Source organism: Canis aureus, chromosome 35, assembly GCF_053574225.1.
Source record: "Canis aureus isolate CA01 chromosome 35, VMU_Caureus_v.1.0, whole genome shotgun sequence".
NCBI classification, from domain to species: Eukaryota; Metazoa; Chordata; class Mammalia; order Carnivora; family Canidae; genus Canis; species Canis aureus.
This window is the reverse complement of record NC_135645.1, coordinates 23,207,221-23,225,993: the sequence shown is the minus strand read 5'-3', so window position 1 is coordinate 23,225,993 and position 18,773 is coordinate 23,207,221. Positions and strand designations below refer to the sequence as shown.

Genomic DNA, 18,773 nt, shown 5'->3' with positions numbered 1-18,773 from the left:
AGATTCTTAACTACGTGTGCAAAGACCCTTTTTCCAAATGGGGTAAGGTTCACAGGTTCTGAGGATATGGACCTGCCTTCTTGGGGGCCACCATTTAAACCACTACACCAGGGAAAGGGGCCTTACAATCTTTTCTTCTACTGTTATTCCTTTTACAAAATGGTTAAGATGAATAAATACTTCTTTTTGAGCAACACTGTAGTCCTGTCTTCAGAATCTATGAGCATTTTTTGTACATATTTGGTTTAAGGTGTGATCTGTCGTCTCCATTTCATTTTTTATTTATTTATTTTTTTTTCCATTTCATTTTTTTAGATGTAATAACTGGCATTGACCAGGAGACTCATTTCACGTTGACAAACTTTAGTAGAAACAATAAAATAATTATTGGGCTGTATAATAATTTAGAAATTATTATAATGGTCAAACAAACTTTAATTATTCGAAACTTACAGGAAAGCGTCTTTGATCATCATCAACCATTTCATTCTCTGGTATGCATGTGAATGAACTTGCTTCTCTTCACCTTGACCACACTACCTAAAAAGCACCATAATCATAAATGACATGCTTTCATTTTTGACCATCTGACCTTGTAATGATAAAAGCAGGGTAGGCACTTCCTGGAAACCAGAGACATTTGAAAGTGAAAGATCAACTCCAGGAAATCTGTGGTTTCAGACAATAAATACTGAACCACTTTGCCAAAATCCATTGAAATATCACACTTTAGGTCTAGATGTTAATTTTTCAAGTGACAGGATTCTGGCTATTTATTCGAAAGTAGAGATTTAAATAGTTCTGGGTACTTGGTACCTGAATCCAGTATGTTTCCTGTAGGAACGGCTTAGTACCTTTGGGTTCTGATAATAGGGACACATTGTAAGATTATGAAACAATATTAGACGCCTTAGCTGAAGTGATTTGGAGCATACGTTTGAAATCATTGTTTATTTTCTCAACCTCATGGTGTCTTAATGCCTTGGCCTTTTCTCTGTGTTTGCAGCCAAACGTCTCTCCAGCAGACCCTCAGCGTCAAGCCCCTGTGGAAGAGTGTGGGCTACTTCACTCAGGCGTCTCTCGTGGAAGCTCAGGTGTCGGCTGCTCTGGGGGTGAACTGCCCCTGTCTTTTGGGGACTTGGGGTTTGAGTGTGAGCACTTATTTGTCTCAGTGGGAGTCTGCTCATTGAGGGCCTGTCTTTCTGAAATGGCTCCAAATGTTTGTTTTACCCAGGATATCACTTTCATTCATCTTTTAAAAACCTTTCTCTCCCTTTTTGCCCTAGGATGTATTCCTTCTAAAATTACATTAACATTTTCAAAAAATTCTCCTCTGTAGGCTCTCGCAGACATGGAAATAAGAATTGTTCATCCTCAAAAAAAAAAAAAAAAAAAAAAAAAAAGATTTGTTCATCCTCAGGATGGCAGTTTTGTAGAAAACTAAAAATATATTACTTGGGAAAAAAGGAAAGCATTTGGCCTTTTGGATTCTTGTTCCCAGGAAATTCCTGGATAATTTTTCAAAGAGATCAAACTCTGGACTCAATGGTAGGAAACTTTATTTATTTATTTATTTATTTATTTTATTTTATTTTTTTAATGGTAGGAAACTTTAAAATTAACAAACCACATTGCTGTGTCTAAAAGAAAAATAAATGAATGAGACACTTCCAGGGGCTTACAAAATTATTTTTTCTATAGGCCGGACAAAGCTATAATTTTAATAGGCTGCTCTTCCCAAACAGACCTTCTAAACTTAACAAAAATCTGTCCATTTTTTTCATGTGGTGCAGTAGACAAAGATCTATAGACAGAAACTTAACTTCTACAGATTATTAATTTCTATACACGTTTCAATCATACAGACTAATGAGGAACTTCATTGAAAGTTGACAGGTTCCATTTTAAGACATTTTATTTCCAAATGAATCAGTTTTTTCTTTTCTTCCCTCGGGTGTCATTGTTATATCAAATCTGTTATCAAGGTAAAAATATTTGTTGAATTAATCTTTTTTTTTCTATTTTCCTTGCCACCACTTATGTCTAGGTTTTTAGGACTTCATTCCTTGATTACCACAATAGGCTTAAAAAAACCCATTTTATTATGGAAACATTCAAACATGCAGAAGTAGACAGAATAGTGTTTGGCACCCCATGTGCCTATCAGGAAGCTTCATCAGTTATAATCATTTTATTATTTTTGTTTCTTCCCCCTTCGTTTTCTCTTAAAGATGTGAAAGCCCGCCCCACTCATCACAGAATGTCAGTGTGTATTTCTAGTTGATAAGCAATTTGTGTCTCCCATAGCTTTCGAATTATTCTTTCTCTAATCTTATTTTTCTCACCAATCCAACAATTTCTAACTATTTGGCATACTTTTATGAAACCTAAGAAGGTTTCAAAGGCTCAGGATTGCTTATTGAATCAAATGCAAACTCTCGTCCTGATTTACAAAGCCATCTTTTCTTTAGTTTCCCCCATCTGTTTGGTTATCCATTATTCCCAAATAGGCTGTCAGGTGGGTCTCCTCACTACTCAGCTGTTGCCTTGATTTTTCCCGTCTCTGGTCTTGCTCTTGCCTACCCAAATTCTCTGCATCCTAGAAAGCTCTGCTTGGGTGGTGTCACTTCTATGAAGATTTTCCCAGCTCATACTGACTTCTTTCTGCCCTGAACACTTGGAATTTAAGCATAGTTCCTTAAAGTCTGGTGTGTGTGTGTGTGTGTGTGTGTGTGTGTGTGTGTGTGTATATATATATATATATATATATATATTCTAGTGTATATATATATATATAGTATATATATCTAGAATATATATATATATTCTAGTCTTAATTACTGTAATCTGGGAAGTAGGTTCTGAGTCACTGACTGGCAGTATTTGTTTTTAAAGACAACTTTAAGATATTTGGGTGAATGGTATCTCTAGGGTTACAAGAAAGGTCAGTGGTGCTGCACAAAATCTAGCATCAGTATGATACGTGGAATTCTAGGATTGGATTCGTAGTGTCTACCCCCGGTGTTACTCCTGTGATTACGCTATATTACATGACCAAAGTGATTTTCCAGATGTGATTAAGGTTAGTAATCAGTCGACCTTAAGGTAGGGAGACTATCCAGGTGCACCTGGTCTAATCACACGAGCCCTTTAAAGGAAGGGAGTCCTTTAAAGGACTCTGGCTGGTCACAGAAGAGGAAGAGAGATTCTAAGCCTGAGAAGGATTACACCTACAATTATTGGCTTTGAAGGTGAAGGAAGGGGGGGCCATGAGCCAAGGAATGCAGGTAGTTCCCAGATAGCCAGAAGGAAAATGGGATCTCAGTCCTACATGCCCAAGGAACTGAATCCTACCAACAGGCTGAATAAGCTTGGAAGTAGACTCTTCTCTAGAACCTTCAGATAAGAGCCCTGCCCAGCTGACTCCTGTGGTTTGGCCTTGTGATACTCCACGCAGAGAGGGGAGTACCACCAGGACCATTCAGTTTTCGGTCCTGCCGAACTGCCAGGTAATAAATGGCTGGTGTTTTAAGCTGCTGCGTTAGTGGTAATTTGCTATGCAGCCATGGAAAACGAATAAAGTAGATAACACAGGATTTGAACTCATGGTAAGTTTTATGCATTTTCTGCTGTTTGTCTTCCCCTCAGTTTTACTGAGCTATAACTGACATACAGCACTGTAGGTAAGTTTAAGATATGCTGCATAATGACTTGACATCCATGCATCTGAAGTGACTGCCACAGGAAATTGAGTTACCATCTGTCACCTCATATAGTTAACATTTTTTGTTTTTCCTCATGATGAGAACTCTTAAGATCTGCTCTCTTAGTAACTTTCAGATGTACCACACAGCAATGTTAACTACAGTCATCAGGTACAATGCATCGTCAGTGCTTACTTATCTTGTAAGTGCAAGTTTGTACCTTTTGACCACCTGCACCCAATTTCCCCACCCCCACTCCCTTCCTCTGGTAACCACAAGTCTCTTCTCTTTTTCTATTTTTTTTTTTTTTTTTTTTAGGATTTTGTGTGTCATCCTTGTGCAGAGGTCATGCTAATGTCCTCTGTATCACTCCAGTTTTAGTACATGTGCCGCTGAAGTGAGCATCCTGCTACCTTATTAGGGCTCCAAATCCATAAGGGAGGTTTTCCAACAGATGGAGGCACTCAACATGTGTGGTCATTGCGCAGGCTAGTGGTGCCCTTAGTTTATGATGCTTTGCTTTGGTCCATCAATTTCTGACTATAGATAGGAAAACTTGAAGGAGAATAAGGTCTAGCTTTCCTTTTTTTTTTTTTTTTTTTTAAGTCTTTAGGAGGGTCCTTGAGGAGCGGGAGGTAATTAGAGCAGCTTATGTGGCCGGTATTAGTGTTGGTTTGTTATACGGTCGGACTAATCATTACCTCTGATCTGAGACTGGGCAGGTTTTGTAGGGTATGTACCCCTAAGCTCGGCAGGCAGCCAAGATTTCTGATGATAGAACTTGCTTAAAAAATAAACACAGAGACTCACTTGCTTCGGGAATTGGTCAACAAATAGTTAATGAGGATATGTAGGTAGATGGGAACTGAAATTACAGTTTCTTCTGCGGCTCAGAATCCGAGACGATGGGCAGGAGACCGTTTAATGGGCAGCTGTGTCTGCAGCCCTGCACATATTACACAAACACATGGTTAGACATTTATTTGGGGTGCCTGCGTATGGTTCATAAAGAACTTGTTCCTTATAGAGTATACTGCTGAATGACTCCTTGCAGGATGATGATGAAGCTACAGCTTCTAATTTAAAGAGTTAGGCAACTATCCTTTTAAAAATTGACTTTGTGAGGTATAGTTTGCATACAGTAAGAGGTATTTTTAAATGTATAGTTCATCAACTGCATACACCCACACAACCATCACCACAGTCAAGAGACAGCACATTTTCATCAACCAGGCAGTTCCCTTGTACACACCCCTTGCACTCGATCCCTCTCTCCGTTCACTGCTCCAGGTAACCATTGATCTGATTTCTATAGATTAGATTATAGATTAGTTTTGCCTCTCTGGCACAGCATAGAAATGGAACCATACAGAATGTACTCTGGTGTTCAGTCTCTTTCACTCAGCATGACGTTTTGATTCGTCTACGTGGTTGCATTTAATAGTAGGATATTTTTATTGCTGGGTAGTATCAATAACACAATTTGTTAGCCATTCACCTATTTTTTTTTTTTCAGCCATTCACCTCTTGGTGGACATTTGGATTATTCCAGTTTTTGGCTATTAGGAATAAAGTTGCAAGGACAGTCTTTGTGTGGAGCTATGATTTTTGTTTCATTTCAGTAAATGCCGAGGCATGGAGTAGCTGGTGCAGATGATGAGTGTCTGTTTAACTTTAAAAGAAACTGTCAAACTGTTTTCCAAAGCGGTTGTGTGATTTTTCAATTTCATTGGCAATGTGGAGGAGACCCAGCTACTGTCCACCTTCCTTAATACTTGGTATTGTTGGTTTTTTCTTAAAGTGCTAGTTTTGTTTTTTTTTTTTAAGATTTATTTATTTATTTTGGTGGGGGAAGGACAGAAAGAAAGGGAGAGAATCTCAAGAAGACTCCCTGCTGAGTAGGGGGCCCCAAATTGGGGAACATATAGGTAAAATAATGTTATTGGGGTGTCATATCTGCTAAGTGGCAGTTCTAGGAGGTCTATAGGAAGTCCTTAAGAATTTCCATTATGGAAATGTACACAGCAGAAAGGGTCTTAGAAAGAAACAGAAAATTTATTACTGTGTACATGAGAAGGGAAGTTTGTGAGGGTATTTGTGAGTGTGTGTGTGTGTATGCAAGAGTGCAGAATATGCGAGAGCTCACACCTCAGGATCTTCCCAGATGTGGCACTCTCCCTTGACCATCCTCTTCACTTTTAGTCAAGCTGACTTATCCTTAGGGTTTAGCTTTTTTGGTGGGAGGAGGGGCAGAGGGAGAGTGAGAATCTTTTTTTTTTTTAATAGGTTTTTTAAAAAAATATTTTATTTATTTATTCATGAGAGACACAGAGAGAGAGAGAGAGAGAGAGAGAGAGGCAGAGGGAGAGAGAGACTTTCAAGCAGAATCCATGATGAGAGTGGAGCCCAACACCGGGCTCCATCTCATGACCCTGAGATTGTGACCTGAGCCGAAATCAAGTCAGGTGCTCAACCGACTGAGCCACCCAGTCCCCCCCATGGTTCAGCTTTGACATCACTACTTCAGGGAAGCTTGTTGCATGCTTTCATATTTTGTTGCTCTTTAGTTTTTTCTATCACAATTGTAATTGAATTTACAGAGATATATCTTTAGTGAATATCTTTTCAAATGTACTGCAGGCTCCATGGGGCCCATTTCCCAGTTTCTGGCATGGAGTATGTACTATTTGTTGAATATGTGTATTTGTTGAATGAATGAATGAATATCCAAGAGTAAGTAGGTTTCCTTTCTCAGAGTCCTATTCTGAGAAATTCATTCTTTTTGGTGTATAGGTCTATGAGTTTTTACTTAAACAAAAAGTCATGTAGCTACCATAAGAGTCCAGATATAGAGTAATTTTATCTGTTCCCTGTGGGCACCCCCCCAAATTCCCTTTTAGTAACCCTTTGTGACCAAATTTTACCCTCAACCTTTGACCTCTGGCAACTCCTGAGAATTGCTTATTTTATATTACCCTGAGCTCTTCTTTTCTTTCCATCCTGCCTTGTGTGTATTTCAGCTGTCTTACCACTCAATAGTACTCTTGTACATTTTATCAGAGAAATGAAATTAATGCAGATAGTTGCCTCACACCAAATTTATGCTCCACACGGAATCATTTCAGTAAATAAACTGTACTTGACTACTTTAGGAATAAGAAGAGAGACACTAGGTCACCTGGGTTTTTGTTTATGGCCTATTGTTTTTTTTTTTTTTTTTAAATTTTTATTTATTTATGGTAGTCACAGAGAGAGAGAGAGAGGCAAAGACACAGGCAGAGGGAGAAGCAGGCTCCATGCACCGGGAGCCTGATGTGGGATTCGATCCCGGGTCTCCAGGATCATGCCCTGGGCCAAAGGCAGGCGCCAAACCGCTGCGCCACCCAGGGATCCCTGGCCTATTGTTTTTACTCTCTTAGTAGCTCTTAACATCTGTACGCACCTCTATTACCCCTGCTTTAATTCAGTTTCATGATCTTGTCTAGGTCATTGCCATGGCCTCCGCCCTGATTCCTTGCCTCTGATACTTCCTTGCTTACACTTCATCTCTACATTTCACCCAGGGTGAACTCAGACTTGAAGACTGAGAGCTCTTTGGTAGTAACCTCTGGAGCCTCAGTACCCAGGCATGCTACTCAGAGCTCTTCATGAGGCCCCTGCTTACTTCTTCAGGGTCATCATTTTTAAGGGTCTTGTTTCTTGCACTCTGTGGTGTTCCAGATGTTCCAGATTATTTGATATTTTATAAATGTGCCATGCATTTTATGGCTTTTTAAAAGCTTCTGTTCATGCTGCCTTGAAAGCCTTTTGTGGCTTTATCTGTTCAGTGAATGCCTACTAATGATTGAAGACTATACAGGCTATCTCCTGCCTTCCCAAAGACCTGTTGACTATTCCCTCTTTTGTCCTGGTAGTAACCTGTCCAACCATCTGCCTAACACCCATAGTTCCTTATGCACACCTGCATTCACATATTTGTCTCCACTCACTAGAAACACAGCTCTTTGAGGCCCAATCTGTTTCTTACTCATCTTTGAATCCTCAGTGCCTAGCACAGTGCCTGCCATACAGTAGGTGCTCAACAAACATTTGCTGAATGCATCAATGGAAAGGTTTATATTGTATATAAACCTGAGCATTTTAATGGTTTATACAGACCTGTTTTACATTTATCTTTTCTTGATATTTTGGAAAATTTCTATCAACTACTCTCCCATTTTCATGAGAAGCTAATGATCCTATTTTGTGTGGTCACTTGAAGTTCTAACCTTCTATTAGTCGCTATGCTTCTATATCTGTGTGACCTGGTTAGTTGGCATTATTTCAGCTGGGCTTACCCAGGGCTGTTTGCGTATAGAAACTCAACTTGCAACTATGGAAGTGAAAAAGGGGAAAATAGGAGATGTCGAAAGTGAACATGAGTTTCCCATTCGTGGCTAACTGACTTTGAGCTTCCTCTCCATTGAGGCTCAGAGTAAAGTCAAAGCTCTCATTATGTGCTCAGGTCATGCTGTTAGTCAGCTATTTATTAGTTGTATTCAGTGCCCTATTAACTTTATGGACTTTCACCTCAAGGATCTTAGTCCTTGAGGTGAAAGGTGTTTGGGTGCAACGTATTTACCATTAAAGTGGAGATACAGTCCTTCTATGGGAAAACAAAGACAACAAATCCTCTAAAAATATTCTGTCCAACTCATCACATCTTTTCATCATAAAAAAGCAAACACTAGTGTAGGAAAGGATTCTTACTAACAAAGTAATCATATTTGTGATCAGTCAGCTCTTGGTCAGGAATGAGGGAAGGTGGGAGATGGGAGGTAATAGTTTGTGTCTTCATCTCCTTATGACCAGGATTTGGGGCTGGGTAGGACTCCCCGTTGAATGCCTCCAAGTATAATCTTGGAGCTCTCTGGAAAGGAAACTGTCCTCTCTTAGGACAGTTATATATTCTAGGAAAGATCTAAGTTGTAAAGAAAGTGTTTGGCACCCTGATTTCAAATTTTCATATTACTAATTTAGGTTGCAGTGATATTTCTCTCAAATTTTCATTTTCACTAGGATCAATAAGGAAGCTTGTTAAAACAGACAGCCCTGATTTCTACTCCTGGATACTCTGGTTCAGTAGGTTTGGGATGGACCCTGGGAAGATGAATGCATAACCATCTCTTGGGGTGATTCTGATACACAAAGAAGGAAAACTCTTTTTCCTTGGATTGTTGGAGCAGGACAGGACAATGGGATCATTCTGGAAGACGTCCTTGGCATTCCGAGGTTGTTGATGGACCAAAACAGTTCCATAAAAATGGGTTCAAAACACTGGGACCATCTGTCCCAAACCTTATCTATTTTTGATGTCTGGATGTCCGTTTGATCTTGTGGGAATCACTCACGAGCAGAAAGCATAGGTGGCACCCAAGAAGGAGTCAGGCTGAAGAAAAGCATGAGGAGTGTGCTGGAAGATGTACTATTAAATTCTGCTGGGGTGAAGATTCCACTGAACTGAGTTTGTGGAGTACCACAGACGCACTGGGGAGAACATTGAGCTTGCATCATTGCACCCTCCTGCTATGACTTATGTCCTGGCTTTATAGACTTTCACCCCAGCCAACCTAAAGTTTGGACATATTTGATGTGTGATTGTACAAATAGGATGGAGGCTGAGCAGAGATAAAAGATGCACAGGGGCTGAAGGGGTGGACAGATATGTGGAATGCTGTCTCTTAACCTGCTTTCTGCTGTGAGTTGAATTCCGAAGGTTGGTTCAGTTCTCCAGGTTTGGTTCGGGTCTCCAGAAGGTAGGCTTGGTTTCCATGTCCGTAGCCTTTTCTGCTGGATGAGCTCTGGAATTAGGGGTGTCTAGTGGTAGGGTGGAGAATGGTGGTAGCTGAGGGCTTTCACTGAACTTTCATTGAATAATAAATAACTTACACCAGATGGCTGAGACACATGGAATTTTCAGAGAGACCTTTAAGGCATCCATTTTCCAGGTACTATTTTGATCTTGGGACTTTTGAGGGTGAGGGCTACACACCCAGGCCCGGTGGCAGACTGCAGAAATGCCTCAGCACATTTTAGAAACCTGAGGGTTAGCTGTCCCAGGAGTGGTGGATCGCGGTGGTTTGTTTTTGAAGAAAAGATTTCCTGAAACTGACAAGAGCAATTTTGCATCATTTCTGGGGCTGAGACAATTAGTAGAAATTGCACTGTTTTTTAAATAATAAGGCATAATTACCTCGAGGTTTGGAAAATTCGAACAGTGTGCCCAATACAAGAAGGAAGGTAACTTCGAGGTATTGCGTTCGATCCCTGGAAATCACGTTTGTCCCACTCTTTCAAGAGCTTCTCTGGTTATGTGTTGCCAGCCCAGGATAATCCAGGGCTACTTTTCCCCACAAGCATCCCTGAATTTCAAATGTAAATGGGGTGGGTGAAGACCTCTGACCTGCCCCTCGTCCCTCTAGAGTACAGTACCCCAATACCTGCTATTGCCAAGCCCAGACAATATTACTCAAGGATTTTTCTAAGGGATCACTTGGGTAAGACATAGTCTTACAGTCTCTCTTGTCTGCTAAATGGCAGTGGCATTGGAGCCATTCACAGCAGGGTGAGACCTTTCTGGATGTCTGACTTGGAGCATGCCATCTGGTCTACCAAGCCTTCGTGTTCTCCCCTTAAAATGTTATCACCCATAACTTGCACGGGTTGAGTAATACATATGTAAAGCAGCAGGTGGACAACAGACCCAATATATTGTATACTTTCCTTGGAGAGAAAACCCTTTCAGAAGGGCCTTAGAGTTACTCTTGGTGACTGACTGCGCTCTCCCAGAGTAGGGCAGACAGGAGGGTAGATCTACCGGGTGACACTGAGAAGGAAAACAAATCTCATTTGGAAGAGTAGGTAAAGTTGAGCCTGTCAAGAGCAAACAACCTGAGGCATTTCTCTTGGTAGATGGATTCCTGTCCTGCTTGTCTGTACTTTGGCAAAAACATGTGTGGGCAAATATCTTAGTTGACATTGTCCTAAAAAGGCCGAGCTCCTGTGACCATGCTTGCGTGTCTGGCAAACGCTCTCTAAAGGGCAACGTCCTTTAAAATATGCAGACATAAATTTGTGTGTTTTCTGCAAATTAAGTTTTAGTATGTATTGTCTCATTTGCTTTGTTTCCTTCACACTGTCGCATGGGGGGCTATTATTGATCTGAGAAATTGGTCCTGAGCATTGGTCTTGACTCTAATCGAGACACTTTGGCTCCTGAACTTTCATTGGGATGAAAGTAGTGGCCAAGGCCTTCCTCACCCACTCCAACTCCTCTTTTCTTGACCAGCCAGCCCTGTAATTTGCATTTCAGAAGTCCTGAGTCTGGGCATTGTTTAAACAAGGACAGTCATTTTACGAAGTCTCTGGGATCATTCTATGTAGGTCTATGTTAGGATGGTCAGAAAAGGGAAATCATCTTGGTAAGAAACTGGAGAAACTGCTGAGTATCAAAAAAAAGGAGAAGGAAATACATTATTTATTACACACACACACAAAAAAGAGAGAACATTTGAGATACTAAAACAAAACCCGATTTGAATAATTATGACTCTATCATCCACATGAGTTGATGGTCTTGCCAGTGAGATTCCCTGAAGGCTATTCTAAAACCTTGCTGAGCAACCACTGCAACAAAATTGTTTAAAAAAACAAAGACCATTTTGCTGGTTCCCTGTTGTGGTTATGAGACAGATTTGGTAATAAAGTGCTATTTAAAGTATGAGCTGTAGTTTTCTGCAGCTGATTTCATTAATTGTAACAAAAGAACATTGAACATGGGTTGACCCTTATGGAGCTGTAGCTTTTAGTCACATCAATTATTTAAATTTCACCCCATTCTTGAAAGATTAGTAAATATTTTTCTTTTTTCTGTCATGGGAGAAGCTCATATATGGGTAGTAAGAGTAATAAATATGGTACTTTAGAAAGTTGTTTACTTCTTCCCCATAGTATTTATTATAATTGAAATTCTTTTTTTTTTATTTTTTATTTTTAGTTTAATAGAATTGGCCTGGGGAGGTAGTGAAGGAAGAGGCAGGCCCTGTTGTGCTTCATGATTATGCTGCAAGTTAAATCATTACTCTGGCTTTGGCTGGTGACTGAATGGGACACCCTTTTATCTGAAGAGTAAGAGGCTGTGGTTGCCAATGGAGAGATATGAAAACTCTGGCACTCAATGTGTTATTTTTCTACTCTTTGTTTTCACATCTCTGACATCTATATACCTTCCCTACCCACACAGATCTGTACATGCTTTAAACATTACTGACTCTAGAGTAATGTGATTTTCTTGCTTTTTTTTTTTTTTTTGATTTTCTTTTTTGACAAACACACCTGGATTTGTATATCTACATGCAGCCCATCTCCTTCAAAATGAAAGCGTATTTCTACATTATTGCCATTTGTTAAGCTTTTGGAATTTCATTATTTTGGAGCCTTTTGATTTTTTTTTTTTAATGCCTTCAAGGGAGTTAATTTTTGCTCCTTAGAGTAGAGTTGATTTTGGAAGGAGTGGAATGTCATTTGAAGCTAGGTGAGGTAGATGATCATGCTGAATAACATAAATTGTGGTAAAACATGGGCAATCCTGCCTGAGGAGTTCCAATTTCTGGTTGTTCTAATATATATATATTTTTTATCAAGAGCTTTTTATAAAGGAAAATGATTTTCTGATCTCAAAGCCTCCCTTTTGCAGAGTCAAAATGTCAAGGATCTGCCTGATGGAACTTGACCTGACCTTCCAGACTCGTTTCCCACGACACTGCCACTAACTGTAGTCATGTGAACTCAATGACCTTCCCTCAAGACTCCCAGCTCTGTGCCTTTGCTCATGTTGTTTCTTATGAAGTAGGCTTTCCTCTTTATTTTCATTGATTTGTATTTGTTACTCCTGCATTTCAGAAAAGTTTTATTTAAAATTTTTTCAAGGTCCATTGTTCTCAAGATTTTATTTGTTTATTCACTTGAGAGAGAGAGAGAGAAAGAGACGGAGAGTATAAGCAGCGGGGTGAGGGCAGCATAGAGAGAGGCAGACTCCTTGCTGAGTGGGGAGCTGGACGCTGGGCTCCATCCCAGGACGCTGGGATCATGACCTGAGTGTCCGCTGAAGGCGGACACTTACCGACTCAGCCAGCCGGGTGCCCCTCAGAAAAGTTTGAATATGGCCCTCATCATTACTGTTTAATTCTTATTCCTCTTTAAGGATCTATAGAATGGCAGTTCCCATATCCTCCCAATTGGAAACTAATCTCTCTGAGCTTCCCTAGTATTGTGTTGCCTCTGTTTTGTAGTATAGCTATTAGATTCTAAGCTTTTGGTTTAAGTCCCTTCAGTTTTGTAGGTCTAGCCTCTAGCCCAGTTTCTTCTTCTGTTAAATGGGAATTATAATAACAGACCAATAGTCTTCTTTCTTCTTACTGGCCCTGTGCAATTCATTCTTACTCATTTATTTAAAAATAATTTACAGGGCAGCCTGGGTGGCTCAGCGGTTTAGTGCCTGCCTTCGGCCCAGGGCCTGATCCTGGAGACCCAGGATTGAGTCCCATGTCGGCCTCCTTCATGGAGCCTGCTTCTCCCTCTGCCTGTGTCTCTGCCTCTCTCTCTGTCTCTCATGAGTAAATAAATAAAATCTTAAAAAAAATAGTCTAAAAAATAATTTACAGATCGACGGCAATGCTGTTGTGCAAGCAATGAGCATATAGAAATTAATACGATGAGTATCTTGTTCCTGTGGCATTCACAGCTTACTAGAGGAGCCGGTGACCTACTGAAGTTATTGCAAATCAGTGCAACAAGTGCCATAGTAGAAATAAGTATGGGGATTGAAGTTGTGACTCAGAGGAGAGAGTAATCAATTCTGCCATTGGGTGGCCAGGGACAGTTCCATGGAACAGAAGACACTAGATCTGGTTCTCAAGGGACAAATAGTGTCACCAAGTAGACAAAGATCAAAAGGGCAATCCCAGAGAGGGAAAAATATATGAAGGCATCAATGTATAAGAAAGTATTATATCTTCAGTCAACCGCAACAGTATGAAATCTGGAGGGTAAGAAATGAGAAGCAAAGGGCAGATTTTGGAGAGCCATGTGTGCTATGCAAAGGAGCCTGGACTTTGTGTGGTTGAAAGGGAAAGTAACTAAATCACAGAGGTAACAGGATTGGGTTGTAATTTAGAAACATCTGGAGTAGTGGGGACTGATGGAAAGGCCAAATGTAATAATACATACTCTAGAATAAAATATGATGCACTTGACAAAGATGAGGAATTTCCAAGTGACTGGTGATGGGATCTGTAATATAAAGCTTACATATTACCTAATAGAAAATGCATCAGCAATGTCTGCCAGAGAAAGACCTCTATTTTCTCCAGTGGATCAAGAAAAAAAATATGTGATTTTAATAGAAAGATTTAAAGAAATGGAAATTCAAACAAATTTGATTATTTTCTGTTAAATCTTATATCCAGGCCCAGTGACCATGAAATACTAAACTTGGCAGACATGGTGTCAGCGAGATGGAGAAGAGGTGAGGAAAGCCTGAGAAAAAGGGGGTACTATTAGTGTAGGACTTTCACAGATCCATGCGCTATGCTCTGCAGTTGTCTTCCACTGAGAGTGCGCCTTTGCTCCCTGGAACCGGGGGAGGAGGGCAGCCTTTCCTCCCCTCCTGGGGTGGGGGTCATTCAGGAAAAGCACTGCCTGAAGTCTTCCTCCATAATGTTCCTTTTAGGCCGAAGAGGGCCAATCACAATGGCTTCAAAATAGGTGTTGCATGGCTAATTTCCCACAAAAAAGTGCGATCTGGAGGGGCCTAGAGTGAGTTGCTTGCATCTGGCAACATAGTAAGTGAGAACCTGCCATTTCCTCATGGCTTCAATGCACATATTGGAAAATTGGTCCCTCCTTGCTCTAGCTTAGGAAAACTCCAGGACTGACCACACCTTTGGATAGTACGGGTTCACCGGGCGGGGGGTGGAGGTGGGGGTGTCAAACATTGGAAAGAGAGAAAGATACCAACAAAAGGCAGAGTTTGAGACCGGGAGTGGTGGGAGATGAGATGGGGGAAAGAGGCAAGAGCTGGATCTCGGAGGGTCTTGAATTCTGTTCAAAAAAGCTGCTATGTGGGAGAGAGGGACCCCAGACATAAGTCAGTCAGGGAAGAATCAGGGTCAGGTTGTAACTTAGAAAGCTTTGAAGGCTGCGGAGGGTGGGTCATGGTCCACAGCAAGCCCAGGGAGGGTAAGATTTGAATTTCCTGTTTGCCCAGCAAGAGCATAGGGATCTGGTAAGGGTGTTGGCATCATACGGCTGTCTGGGTCCCGGAAAACAACTCAGGGGGTCCACAGTTAGCAGGGTGTCAGGTCTTCATCACCCTGTCATCTTTGACTACATAGGAACTTTCTTTGTACCAGCTTCTCAGCTGGAGCCTGAGAACCATTGGTTCTTAGCCCAGATGGAGGAGGAGCCGGGAGCAGGAGGTCTCAGGGGAGCTCCATTAATCACCGAGGAGAGGCAGCCGGCTATAAAACCCACACCCCACACTGGTCCGAATGTGAGCTGGGCACATTTAAAAGTGTGGCTGAACCTCCACAAATACCTCACTCTCCTTTTGCCCTCCCTACCCTTGGGTGAAAATGAGTCAAGCCAGGGAGTACCCAGACAGTGCTGGGAAGGTCTGGTTCTATACAAAGAAGGAGGCTCCATGGTCATCACTGGGGAGAAAGGAAGACCTCCAGAGGGTCCCAGAATGCTCTGATTTTTCTATTTTTTTCCCGATTTATATTTCCTATCTAGATGACTCCACTCTTTAGCTTTCTCTCAAATTTAGTTCCCCCTCATAGTAAATATCGCCCTTCAGAAAACCTATCCCTGAGCTGCGTACTTAACAGAGCCTCAAAATTTGCCAGTGAACTTCATATTTTAGTATTTAAGTGTATTTTTATCTTAAAAGTTTGAATCGGAATGAACAAGTAAGATGTAGATGGAATAGATCGATTGATCTCTGGAGGTAGGAAAACAATCTATGTGGCTGCTGTCCCTGACTCTGGCCCAAAAGGCATCTTAGGGCCTCCGTGGCTGTAGCTGGACCCCCCCAGGTGCCCCCCCCCCCAGGCAGCCTGAGTCTGTGGACAACTTTACCCTTTTCTCACGGGGGAGAACGGGGACAAACTAGGGCTGGAATCCAAGCGCAGCAACCCTTGCCTCTGGCAAATGCTGGACCAGTGCCTTCTGTGGCGCCGTCATCACACCCTGGTGTGCTTTGCTGCCCTTGGCAAATGGGGTTGTGCTGCCTCCCTGCCCCCCCTTTACCCTTCCTTTGGCTCGTCTGCCCAATATGGTCAATAGGCAGGGTCTGACCTTTATCAACAGTGGCAGAAATGGTAGGTCCTTAAGCCCTTCCCGGTATGAAGCCCCCTACACAATCTGACCTCGAGTTTTGCGTTCAGGACTGAACTTCCATGAATTGAATTTTGGAGGCTTTTTTTTGTTTGTATTTTGGCTGAGAAGGATCGGGGGTGGGGGGCAACATCCAGACCTCCTGAATTTCCTGGCAACATGCCATTCCCAGAATCTTTTACAGTCACTTTTCAGACCTTTATGACACCGTCCCCTCGCTCCTAAGATGACTGTCCAAGCCACCTGGACACAGCAGGTTGGTCCCAATTCAAGACGCAGTTTTGAATCATTACCTCTCTCCCTGTCTGACATAAAGAAGTGGGTGGGTGGATGGCTGTAGCAAAATCTGGAAGGAAACCGGTGGGGGGTTGGGGGGACCAGGTGGATGGAATTGTTTCTCAGTGTGGTTGGGTCTCACAGCTCTTTCTGGTTGTTTTGTTTCTACACTTCCAGTCCTCTTTTGACCAACTCCTTCCCCACCTCTTCACCCTGAACCCCCAGAAACCACAACTATAGTCAAATAATAAAGTACACGAAACAAATAAAACTGCCTCTGTGTGAATATGCCTCTCTGGTCACGCCAACCCTGTGAGAGACGCTTCCCTTGTAAACAGTTAACAGGCACACAGCAGACTCTGCACCCTTAAGGCAGGAGGGAGAGGAAGGGCCAGAGCTTCTGGAAAGGTCTGGGCCTGTTGGTACTTGGAAACCCCGGGGGAAGGTGGGGCAAAGGCACTCCCAAGAATCCTGGCAGACTCAAAAGGGAGAGAGAGAGAAAAACCTCCCAGGTTTGCAGCCATCAGGCCACTTGTGCGTCTGACAAAATGTGTGACTTCGTGGGTTTCTTGGGCTTCAGGTTGAGCAAGGGTAGGAGAAATCTGGGACTGCGCGACGATGGATGAGCCGACTTGTGAGCAACCTTCAGTGTAAACTTGCAACGAGACCCTTAAGACTCACTGCCTCAGAATTCTAAAGCTCCACCTGAACTCTAACTAAAGGGTTAAGTTCTAAAATGATAGTTATGCATTTTGCAAATTTCCTGTCCTTAGAGTCCCCCCTGGGGGTGACAGGGTTAGTGGTGAGCACCTGAGAAGCTCTTAGAAGATACGGTTAACTGGGGCTCATCCAAGGCCCGTTCAATCAGAATCACGAGTTGTTGGGGGGCAGGTATCGATACCTCTGTAAAGGTTCCCCCTGAATTTAAGGGGGAGCCAGGGCGGAAAACCACTGCATTATTTGAACCCCGCTATCAAGTATTTCCAGAGGTTTATTCGATGTTAGCGCTGTCCTACAATGTGGGATTAGACATGAAGAGGTGACGTGGGGGCTGTTAGCTGGAGGGGGGGCTCAGTCTGAGGACCAGGAAAAGGAGGGCAGAACGACGTCCAGGAACATCCAGGAGGATGATGCTTTAAGGAGTTTCATCTGGCCCACAGGGTCGGGTGCTGCCCAGTGGCCCCATAAGGCCATGATTTCAAATGTGTCTCCTGCTGGGGGGGCAGGAGGACTGAAGGGGCCAGCTGCAGGGCCAGCTCACCTGGCCCAGGAGAGAAGGAAAACCAGTGTGGACTGAAATCCTATGAATCTTGGCTGTGAAGTGACAGGCTGAAAAGGGGATGCAGGGTCTAGGAGTTTTGTTTTCTTTTCCTTCCAGTTTTATTGTGATACGACCGACACATGGCCTCATATTGGCTTGCGATGGGCAGTGTAGTGATCTGATAGTGTGTGTATTGCCGACGATCACTGCCGTAGGCTCAACATCCCTCACCTTGCTGTTTTGTTTTGTTTTTCTTGTGAAGGGGACTTGGAGGATCTAGTCTCTCGGCCACTTTCCAGTACGTAATACAGTATCGTTAACCGTAGGCACCGTATTGTACATTATCTCCCCGCAGCTTATTTATCTTGGATCTGGAAGTTTGTGTCTTTTTGACCTCTTTCACCCATTTCCCCTACCTCTACCCCTTACCCTTGACAAAACCCAACCCTGTCTCTTTTTCTAGGAGTTTGGTGTTTTTTTTTTTATTTTTTTATTTTTTATTTTTTATTCCACACGTATATGAGATCATACAGCATTTGTTTTTCTCTCTGTGACTTATTTCACTTGGCATAGTGCCCTCGGGATTCACCCATGTGGTAGCAAATGGCAGGATTTTCTCCTCCTTCCCACCCCCCCAACCCCTGGCTCCTCCTCCTTCTTTAGGATTTTCTTCTTTTTTATGGCTGAATAATATTCCTTTGTGTGTATCTCTCTCTCTGTCTCTCTCTCTCTTGCATTTTGAGTTTTTTTTTTAATTAAATAGGTGACATCAGAGTGCATGTGCATGTTAAGGGGAGGGGAGTGGATGAAGATATAGGGGTGAGAAGGAATAATGGAGGACACATGGTTCTTTCAGAAAGCAGAAGGGGTGGGATCCAGAGTGTGGGTCAGAGTGATTGGAGAAGAGAGAAGAGACTCTGCTGTCACTGTGGTGGAGGAGAGGATGGAATCGCTGCAGTGGGTGCAGATAAAAGGGCACAGGCACGAGTGGGAATGCGGGATGTTTCCCTGTGGTGTCTCATTCACTGTGACATGGAAGAAAGTCAGCTATTCCCCTCTGAGGCCTCTGGAACTGTTGACATAGAGTGACAGTTGGA

The 18,773-nt window shown here is 42.3% G+C and overlaps 2 long non-coding RNA genes and 1 other non-coding gene across 11 annotated transcripts in view; 1 reads left to right on the top strand and 2 right to left on the bottom strand.

The window, feature by feature from the left end:
- Positions 1 to 4,002: 4,002 nt before the first annotated feature.
- On the bottom strand, positions 4,003 to 4,109 carry LOC144305651 (U6 spliceosomal RNA). Its single transcript, XR_013372668.1, has one exon. It is a non-coding gene; the product is annotated as a U6 spliceosomal RNA (small nuclear RNA).
- Positions 4,110 to 8,806: 4,697 nt separating this feature from the next.
- On the bottom strand, positions 8,807 to 16,291 carry LOC144305253 (uncharacterized). Its single transcript, XR_013372313.1, has 3 exons — positions 16,101 to 16,291; positions 9,937 to 10,105; positions 8,807 to 9,851 (listed from the first exon to the last, which is right to left on the bottom strand). It is a non-coding gene; the product is annotated as an uncharacterized LOC144305253 (long non-coding RNA).
- Positions 16,111 to 18,773, top strand: part of LOC144305251 (uncharacterized) — a 53,049-nt gene continuing 50,386 nt past the window's right edge. For 2 of the 9 annotated variants that reach the window (XR_013372306.1, XR_013372309.1), the window contains exon 1: positions 16,124 to 16,395. This is a non-coding gene — a long non-coding RNA (uncharacterized LOC144305251). Of the gene's footprint in view, positions 16,396 to 18,773 lie in introns of all 9 variants that reach the window. The other 7 variants (XR_013372310.1, XR_013372305.1, XR_013372307.1 and 4 more) reach the window with 7 other exon arrangements.